The sequence below is a fragment of the Lytechinus variegatus genome, chromosome 13, assembly GCF_018143015.1.
Source record: "Lytechinus variegatus isolate NC3 chromosome 13, Lvar_3.0, whole genome shotgun sequence".
In the NCBI taxonomy this organism is placed as follows: Eukaryota; Metazoa; Echinodermata; class Echinoidea; order Temnopleuroida; family Toxopneustidae; genus Lytechinus; species Lytechinus variegatus.
Window position 1 is genome coordinate 23132656 of NC_054752.1, and position 11387 is coordinate 23144042.

The following is an 11387-nucleotide window of genomic DNA, read 5'->3' on the forward strand; positions in this document are numbered from 1 at the left end:
GATGACATTGCCAGCGAGCGAGGCTACTTTGCTTTACTTCTACATTTCACTTCACTTTTCATGTTTTTTAAAGTTCTTATCGCATTCCACAATAACACATTTTACGCGACATTTGCCCTAAGTGAAATTGCTCATCCGCTAATTTCTCTAAATACAATAAATGGCAAGGGTTGAGGTTGTGATAGTGTATTGTGTTCGGTTCAGAGTAAGGTCATGAATAGGATAGAGGTGAAGGTCAGGTTTGAACCTCGGGTTAATGTTTGGCTCTATGCAGTGTCATACAGACGGGGGGGGGGGGGGTTGTCTATGGGCGCTTTCCCTCCATTTTTCATGACCATAATTATGATACTTCTTTACCTGAATATTATGTAAAAATTTATCACAAAATTTGATATTTGTGACACAATGTCCAAATTTTTCTTCGCTCGCTTCGCTCACTCGCAGCTTTTTATAATTGTTGCCCTATACGCCATATCTGGTCCCCTCAACTGTTTTCGCTTCTCACGCCACTGGTGGACTTTTAAGTATGAGTAGTTGTCTCACGAGCAAATGCACGGAAAAGTTCAAAATTTTATAAATTTCGTTACTTTTTTTGTGCATCTCTTACGTTACCATCTGCAGGCATATGCAAAATTCTTGATTTCTTTTTTAATCGCTCTGTTTTCGATGTCAAGAACATAAAATCCCACCACCCCTGCGATAATTATGGCATTTCATGGTATACATGGTATACGAACCGTGATAGCAATGCGACCATCACAGCGGGACTGCTCCTCTTCAACTTCTTTTTTCTCTTTATGCTAACCCGACGTCCAGCTGCCACAGAATCGAAACACATGGTCGGATGTTCACCGCTGCTTTGGTATTTTATTGAGTGGCATTAAGGTCAAAACTGTCTAACCACCCGAGTTCAAACCCGGTGATCGCATCATCCGACCTTTGCATATGGGTGTAGTGAATCAGTGGATAAGTTCCGGCAGTTTAAACAACAAGGTCAGGGGTTCAAATCCAACTGCAGCGCTCGTGTCCTTTGGCAAGGCGTTTTAAGAGTTGTTTCAAGTATGCAGGCGATATTCAGAATGCAAATTATCTCGATAATTTTAAATGTCGGTATTAAAGCAATTATTTCAGATTTGTCCTTTAATGATAAAACATGCTTATTCTTTAATTACCCTTTTTTATTCTTAAGCCCCCCTCCTCTTCCTTTTTATTTTTCTTTCTCTTTCTTTTACTTTCTTTTCTCTCTCTCCATATATATTTTTTTTCTCTCTCTTCTCTTTCTTCTCTTCGCTTTTCTCTTGATATTCCTTCTAGGTCAGACGATTTAAGGACCATTTTTTCTTTATTGTGAATCATTATCTTTGTTACATTGACATGACCTCCTTTTGATAATATTGTGCTTTGTATATACGTTGTGAGTGTGTCAGGACCATGATGTAAAACAGCCTTCGGCTTATCATATTTTATTTAATGAAAAATACGTTACAATAAATAAATGATTTTTTTTACATTTGCCACACAGGTGTAGTAAACGAGTACCCGATATGAAGGAATTACGCCACAGTGGATGCTCGAGCTTCCAATATGGGTAAAGCATGGCTCATATTAGGCTCATGCACCTTGCCACGGAGGATGATCTTTTGTTACTGGGGGTCCTGTGACAATGCCCAGCACCCCCAGTCACAATGGAATAATCCTCCGTGGATAGGGCCTTGTGTATTATGCGTTCTCTAAATGTTGCATTTCTTTATATCATTTCATTTACTAAGCACACTAAGTACGTTGAATCTAACCATGAATAGACCCCACTATGTGTGTTGTGTCTGTGTTCTTTAAAAGGTCTTTCTGGTGAGGACATGCAATGTGCCAACATTTAAATTCCCATGTGCCATGTCCTATGTGGTGTAATTATTGTGCACTTTGACAGGTTTTTAAACCAATAATAGTCCCTTTTCTAAACTATTTAATTTCTTCCTCCATCTACGTTTCTTAAATTTCGTATTTCGTGAAGGGGTAAGAATATGCCATGGACATTTTAAAGATTTTGTATTGATGGCGGGATCTTAATTACATAAAAGTAAGTTTTTTGCCACTCTGCCGTTTTTATCTGACAAAATGATTATTGTTCAAATAAACATTTAATCCGGAATATCGCCTCCTCGTTCATTTTTACATGGTTTTAAACAAGATATGCCTGAAGTCCATGTTTTTGGAAACAAAAGTGTATTGAAAATTATGATGCGTCCGCATCAATTTATTACTGGTTCAGTTTTTATGTTAATATCTTTCTTCATTAATGTTACACTTGTTTTTCAATGATTGTTTGTACATATACATTATATTTATGTTCGGGAATCTCTTTTTTACTCCCCTTTGCTGAAAGGGCTATCCACCCAATGACAGAAAATGAACAAATAAAATAAAGTAAAACAAATAATTCATTGCTTGTGCAATGGGGCATGTTGATTGTTAAATGATGCTTTTCTGTGTTATAAATTCTGTTTAAAACATGTAAAAATGCAATACTACTGCCCTTGCCCTTTCCTTCAATATGGGTATGCATAACGTAAAAAAACACAACAATAGAAAACGGCAACTTACCATAATAATATTTTTACACTTGCTTGTCAATTTTTTTTCTGGTCCGAAATCCTACATTTTTGGTTGTCAAATTTTTGGGCAGACATTTTTACACCCCCTGTGAAAAACCCTAGGTACGCCACTCTATTGCTATCAATCAATAAATTGCTTCAACTACTATGCATGCATACTGTATATAACTAATTTTAATTTGTGGTATGCTCATTTAAACTATCAGAATTGTGGGGCCGTTTCAACTTTTGCGTTCCCAAAATAGAAAATGACTATCGCCAATGAACTGCCAAATAGCTAGGACGGCATGTCATCCATCATCATAAAACTGGCAATATGTACTCATCCGTGATACCACACAAAGCATACTGCGATGCTTTACGAGCTCGATAGATCGGTAATATTTACATATTAATTTCCCAAATATTGTGTTGGGAAATCGATGACCTTCATTAATATGACTTTGTCATGTTTGATATATTCTATAGAATAGGGGTGATTTTGTACGGTCTATGATGTACTTGTTTTGGAAGTAGATGAAATTAAATTCAATCATGGATATATTTATTCAGACAGAATAATCAAATTTGTTTGAATATTTTCATCGGTTTTCAGGAACCCCACACCCCTTAGGTAACCGTTATAATATGGGTGAAGCTGGGAGGTAGTGCAGCTCATATGATTTTACAAATAATGGGGGAAGGTCAACAAGGAGACAAACATAACAGAAATGAAAAAACAACACAAGTCAGAGATGGCTAGGATCGGAAATTTCCTGTATTTGAAATAAATGAAACGAAGGCCCATAATGTATATTTAAAATAATGATCATGATGGCTTGCCCCATGTTTTATAACATGCACATAAATGAAGAAAAAACCTTTCTTATTGTGAAATAATGATAATAATAATTATGATAATAATAATAGCCAGTTTTTGTAAAGTGCAAACCACATTACAAATAACGTCTATATGCGCTTCCAAAGGAATTGAAGTTTATTGCTGTAGCTCAAGCAGCCTTTCCAGAGCTCGGCGTTTCAAGGAATAAATTCCTGCCAGGTATCCGTGTGTTTGAGTCTTTATAAACAATGTACGCCGTTCTTGCTCAATCATTCTATGTTGCAAAATGGGCGTGGATCAAAAATTTTCCATAATGGGTTCATTTCTTCCCACAAAATTGACAAGCGAAATTCATAATGTCACCACTCCCAAATAAAGGCATTTTAGGATCCTCCTACTCTCTCTTGATTTTTTATGCGATTTTAAGGGGTAAGACCGTACCTCCCGCCCCAAGTGAATCCGGCGCCTTCAAAATGTTCTTTATTCTTGTGTTCTTTAGAGAGGACCCGGCTTCTAGCTGTACGTTAGAAAACATGATCAACCGACTCTGCACTTTACACACTGTATTAAACCGTGTCGTAATAACTTTTTCGATTAATTACCAGAAGATGGCGCTATCTACGTTAGATATTAAGAGACTGCCAGAGCAGATCTACTGAATGCGGAGGTAGTGGCGTCTTTTCTATAGCGATAAAGAGACTAAATAGTCATTTCGAAAGGAAAACCAGTTTGTAAATTTGAATTGATTTGATGCAATACTGTAAAATTGTTTGTATTATACTATTCCTTTCCGTGTATAACTGTAATTACTTGTTGTTTTGCAAGATATTGACTTTTAATTCAATGTTCTTTGTTTCTTTATTTATGAATTGATTTTGTTTCCCTCTTTGGTGGTTTACTTTATCATCGGGTAAAAATGATAGATTAAAAATCCTTGTTCAATACACAAAGATTCGATGTCCAAAACCTGATCGATAAACACTGTGATGATTGTCTTTTTATATTAGAATATTTCTAAATTAATCATTATTATTGTCAGGTGGCACAGAGTATCACATACATACATGTATATATTTTCAAAAGTTTCTAGATTATATAAATAAATAAACAATATAAATTTATACGGCCCAAAGTTATGACTTTTCGATAATCTTCTCTCATACCAATTTTATACCATTTCCCCACCTTTTCTCCCCCTTCTAAGTACTACTAAAACATTATAAGAAGGGCTGTATTTGCCACATCCCTTTGGCACTCACCTCCTTTGTTATTACGTAAAAATGAAAATTCCGCTTATTACTATCAATAACAGCGCCCAGCATTAATCTCAGAATTGCTCCTGTTGCACGCAAGTCGAGGAAAATGATGTCTTTGAAGTCACCCAGAAGGCAGCGGTAGGCGAGACGTTCTAGGGTGAGAGATTCACACGCAGCATACCTTAACGGCAATGCAAACAATCATTGCGCCGTATTACCGCTAAATATTTGACATTGGATCCCAAATTGTTTGCACTTGTCTCGATTCCAATTCAATTATTCTTCCAAGGCATCCATTCACACTGTATCCATTTACGTTTAATACCCGGAACTTATTTAATTACCGCGGAGGAAGCGGAATCTCACACCGTTACGGGCCTTTCAAATTAAACATAGGGAAGCCGCAGCCCCCCCCCCCCCTCTTTTCACGTTCACTTACCATAACAAACATGTTTACTAACGGTCAGCAGAAAAATATGGAAATACATTCTCAATTCATAGTTAACACAACCCCCCAAATGTTGTAAGTCGTCATTGATTTTATTAAATAATGATAAACATCGTAGTAAAGTTTCAGTAACCCCATCCAGCTAGAAAAAACTGACACCGCACAATTAAGATAATGAAAGGATTTTGCGAGCAACTGATGATAAGCTTACACGAATACGCCATGTCTTTAAAACACAATATGAGTAACAGTAAAATATAGAGGGGGGGGGGGGGTTATAATCTGCCATCAATAAAGCAAGCAGACATGCTAGTATCTTTGTAAGCATATACGAAATGCAACTGACAAAAAAAAAAGAGTTCGCGTGCCAAATTTAAATCAAGAACCATGTTCCCGCCTGAGGAAACAAAATAAAATGTTCGCCCAAGTTGTAGGACTTAAAATGTATACCAATCATGCTGTGTAAACCCTTTCGGGTAACAGGGGAACATTACGATGAACAGATAAAGATGATAGTATAAGCAGCCCGAAGCCTTAACAGTTTATCCTTAAATGTCATGACTGTTTGGTCTTGGTAGTATTGTTATAACCTATTTCTATCTAGAAGGTGCCAAAGAATGTGAGCGATCGTTTCATGATTGAGGAGCATTTTCCCCATCAGCCAACCCTTTTACATTAAATGATGCTTTTATCTGATTTTCACTTTTTTCTCTCTCCCAATCTTTCTCCAGTCTCGAATTTGTGCGTTCTTTCTCAATTACAAAGTTGAAATATCCTTCTCGTCTGCTTTCTTTCCTGCTCCCGTCATCTCCTTTCCTCTCTTTTCAGAAGTACATTATAATATATTCTACCCCTATTAACCAAAAAATATATTCATTTCGTCGTAGTTTTTTTTTGTACTGTATAGTGGTGCTCGTCTATCTCTACACAAACCATAACAATGTTTTCTGATTGTCAAGACTACATAGCTTCCCACTTTTATTCACTTTAAAAAAGTCTGCCTGAAGGCATATTTACACACTTGACCATATGAGGTCAATAAGAATGACAAAGAAACGATAATTCGTTTAGCTTAGATGGCGACCTGCTTTTGCCAATAGCCTGCCAATCTCAGAATACTCAAGTCGATCCGTTCCGTATCCGTCTTATTTCTACACTCCAAAATTATCTCCAGAATCGTTACCGTTCCCGTGATATTTTGTAACTGTTCAACCAGAATCATTACACATCAAAGTACTATCAAGATGATGAAATACAGTTATCAGTCCAAGCAGAATTGACGATAAAGTCAGATTATTACGCTGTTCCATTCAAACAGTAAAACAAAAGATTATTATAGGAACTATTCTCCATCATGGATCAATAACGAAATTTTGAAATGTATTTCCGATAATCGAAATCTTGCTTAGGAGTGACGACATTAAACTTGTCATCATTTTTTTTCATTGTCAGTATGTTGTTTGTTTCATTCTTATCATTCTCGTATATCATTAATTACTTATTGATTCACTTTTTAATTACCTATTTGTATTTTCGTAATTTAATCATTTGCTATGTTATCTTTGATTCATTTATTTCATTTTCATTTCTTGATTTTTAAATGCCCTTTTTCTATTCGTTTTTATTTTATTATTTTTTAGGGCGGGGGGGGGGGGGTGGGCAAATTTGCATCCGATGGGACGCAATAAAAAATCACATTTTGCATTATGTATTTTTTTTTGAAGTTCGGCATTACGTTATGGATAATAAAATCACAATTTTGCTTCGCGGTAAGCCCTGTGGTCAGAGTAAAGTTTAAATCGGCTCCAAGTCGCAGCCGATGATGACGTCATTAAGATTTGAAATTGAATTTGCTTTCATTTCTACTAGGAGGCTCGAACTAGACTGAGTTTCGATTTCAGTAATTCTTACCATTATTTAAAGACTTTATTAGCTGGAATGTTCATTTTAGATGTTATTAGTTTCTTTGAAATTCGTATCGCAACGAATCGCATAGTATGCGCCGGGCAATATCGAAGTCTGATGAATGTGTTGTAGTAACATGGAAAATGTGATTTAGTGACCTATCAACGATCAAGTGGCTTCATGGGGGGGGGGGGGTGGTCAACACATTTACTTTGCCTTTTAAATTCATTTGCCGACCAAGGTTACACATGGACATATGTATATGATGGCAGAAAGGCTACATGCATGTGAATTTGTTGTAGATTATGTCCAACGCTTTATATCGATAAATACCGCTTGATCGAAAATAATCTGACAGTTGAATATTTAAATCACCCCTCTTTTTCATTATTCATTTCCCTTACCATATATGAATACTCTTGGGAGGTTTACACCATCACGCCAATGTGGATAGGTTGACAAAGAAAACACAGAGGAACCAAGGATACAATTTGTTTCTGTTTTTTTTTTGTGGTAACTCCCGTAGGCATTTTTTTGCTGGTAAACGCCAAGCTGGTATTACCTTGGAAACATTTTACGTCTAGGTTAATCAGCCATAGTGGCTGACATAATAGACGATGAAATAAACTTCTGAAGAGATGAAACGAAAATCACTTTATGTTAGTAAAATATTTTTTACACATCGTTAACTGGGACACTTACAAATTTTTCTTTCTGTTTTTTATTCTCATACAGAAGCAAAAAAAATGACATCCCGACTACATTTACTACGGTACATGGTTTATCAACACACCGTAAATATGATAATAGACTACAATTGTAAAAATATCCATACTTTTTCTGGTATTGTATCTGTTTTGAATTGTATTAAGTTTGAAAATAAAGTGGTTTCATAATGTTAAAATAAAGAAAATGTTATTTTATTCTGGAAGCCGAATATTAAAAGGTCGATATTATTAATATCGACCTTTTCAGACGTTTGAAATTCGTAGAGAGGAAGGCACAGCGGAATATAGGAAACATCTGATCATTGTTTTTTTCAAAGAAATGAAAACATGTCGATTGGTGACATTTACAAGTTAAGCCAACTTTCATATTTAATATGAAACTCGAAACCTAACGCAGAAAGTGACAGGAAAATTTTTACCGAAATGTCATAATTATTAAATAAAGGGAGACAGGAAGTAATTCATCACTGGGATACAGGAAATTAAGTGGAGAATACATTATTCTGTAATAAAAAAGAAGAAAAAAAACCATACCGACAAGAGATTATCCAAGCTCTGATAACATTGAATTATAACATGTACAAAACTGGAAGAAATGAAACGTTGACAGAAAAGGGTGATGCCCATCAACAGGCTATTATGTATGATTTATTTAGTTGTTGTTTTTTTAGGAAGAAGATGAAGAGCGAGGAGAAAACAATGAACAAAAAAAAAACTGGTGTATGACTAAATAATAAATAAGGATCGGGGGGGGGGGGGAGGGATAAGGAATTACAGTGTCAATAAATACATTTTTACTGATTACCCATAGCGAAGAATTATCATATAATTATTGTTTTATATATGTTATTCCATGAATAATCATGAGTATATTAATGGTAAGTTGGCGCCCACGTGATAGAAGGTTATTTCATTATTGATGCTTGGCAGAACTCCGCATGCTCAATGAAATATTGAACATGTGCAGTTCTTCCCATGGGGAAAATGAGGGGGAGATAAAAAAAAATGAAAAAGAAACAAAAAAATCGGTGCTTCCACGCAGTGTCGGACCATGGCAGATGGTCCATGGTCGGACAATCCGAAGAGCTTCTTTATTCTAGCAGGTAAAATTCGACACACCATGCAATATTAGTTTGTTAACCGACCCCCAAAAGTTTTTCGAATCACTGGTCTATCTTAACCGATATTGGAGCAATGAAACTTCCTATAAAATGTTGATATACACGTCGCATCGCGAATCGGGAGACCATTAACACCAACATAGCAAAGGCGGGATTCCGGAGATGCGTGTATCAGCAAGGGTGCTATTTCGAGGCGTCGCGTGCCGTTGGTTTACAAATGTTAATAATCTGTTAAGACGCTCGTGTCATGGGGTGATGACATAACAAAAATACCTTGAATTCAGTTAGACGCAACATGGCAGTTTGTCCACTCCGAATTCTCAGCTGTCCAATACGTGTCACATAACTTGTATGAATTATGGGTGTAATGCCAATATTAGTATATCGATGATGACGGTAATGTTGATGGGTGAGGGGTATTTTCGTTACTGCCCCGACGCGATTTTTTTTTTCTTTTTGTCAGTACTTGATGCATCCGATGTGTTTTTTTGGAGGCTTTGAATCAGATTACACATCTTTGACTTGCATTTTTAGAGTCTTGCCTTACTTTTGATAAAAACAATCTTTGACAAATCGTTCAAGGTGAGAGTCGAACCTGTGTCCAGCATGGGCTCAAGTGCAGGATTGGCTTTCTGATTGAGCCACTGACACAATTCGAGCACGATGGTTCAGAAAAACAATACATCAGAACGTTTCATGCTATGAATATTCATGAGGCGTAGTCTAAGTAAAACCTACTAAATCATCATTCCTACTGCCCTCTCGCGTCGGGTGCACAAGTACTGACAACAAATCGATGCCAGCGCTCTTAGGAACAGCAAATTGTCAATCGGTCAACAGCCCCTTCGTCTAAATCAATTAAGTTTGATTGGTCAGTTACAACATGGACCTATTACAAGGTCCATGGTTACAACTAAAGCCGATTTAGAATAACCAATTTTTTCAAATCCTTATGGTCTGCTGCAGTGCACAGAATATAAAATGTACCAACAATAATAATAATCATGTTAAATTGGATCAAGTCTGCGTAATATTGAACATCTTCAATGACGACATTTGCATGACACCTTACCAAATAGCAGGTATACATCACGTCCAAGATAACCTGTAGATTCATGTATATCAACCTTACGATTCGAAATGGAGTAATCATCGCCCTAGAGCGTCACTTTTTTATTCAAATGACATACCCATGAAAAAATAGGGGGAAAAATCTGGATCACACAGAAACGAGTGGAACCATTCCGGAGAGTCATTCATCAGGCGGACAATCTTAATGGGCCGACACAAAAGTGCCGACAATATTGCTCAGATACCTCTCATTTGTCATTATTTTCCCCCCTCTCTGTTATACAATGTTGAGGATAGGAGGACTGGCACATGATCACAGGACACCATTCATCAGGTAGCTACACGTAATGGACAACACTCTTATATCTTATGATCTTCAATTCTTCTGATAGACAGTAATGGCTTATTGCGCTTCTAGACATCGGGATCACAAGGGGGCGGGGGGGGGGGGCTCTTACACCTAAGGCCTACCGATATCCGTTTAGAATTAATAGAAGGTCTGGGGAGCATTGAATGAAACAAAAAGTCGGTGATTTCCAATCAATATTGTTGTAAGCTACTGCGAATCCTTGTTTCGGATTGGCTGAGTGCAACTTGATTAGTCAGCGAAGATCAATAGCAAAACCTACCATGAAGAGCTTTTCAGGTCGGCCATGTTCATAGTTACATCATGAAATGCGCACTAATGACCCTTCTTTAAACCGACCTCGAAATTATAAAGGTTTCAGACTAATCCCATGAATGTATTATGATGCGATCGCTGACGATGTACTTGTAGTTTGAATATGACAACGATTTAAAGAAAAAAATATCCTACGTAAAACCACATTGCATCGTGTTCTTTAACTTCTGTAATAATTCTGAAGCACCGAATGTAAAGCATTCTCAGCCCTTTTCTAACCATTACCACATTCCCAATCGAAAAAAAAGCACACGAATGTCGACTGTGAATGAACATTGATAGAATTATGCACTCGGTTAACCATACCCACAGAAAATTAAAGATTTAGAAGTAAAACGCAATGAAACGGGAGACGAAGCACGCGAATTGCATCTTTCTAAAGAAAAAAAAGTCTGGGTACGGAGATTGGATTTCCGCCGATCTTTCCGGATGAAATGTCACCTTGCCTGCGGTATTCTCCGAGGCCGAACCAACCCGAACAAAGCTCAGTAGTACGCGCGGTCTTCGCCACTCCAATTATGTGGGCGTTGCGATCTTCAGCCGGCGATTTGGGAATCATTTATTAGCTATTCCAATATTAAAGGTCCGGCCATCTTTGCCATCAGAAGATGGCTCCTAAAGGCCAAGATGGTTATTACCAATTTATAGCAGTCAGGCTTGGTTTGGCAAATGACGTCGTAGAATGCAGGCTGCAATCTTAGCATGATGTGAACTTGGTAGGTTGCTAGACCATTGTTTGCCTTC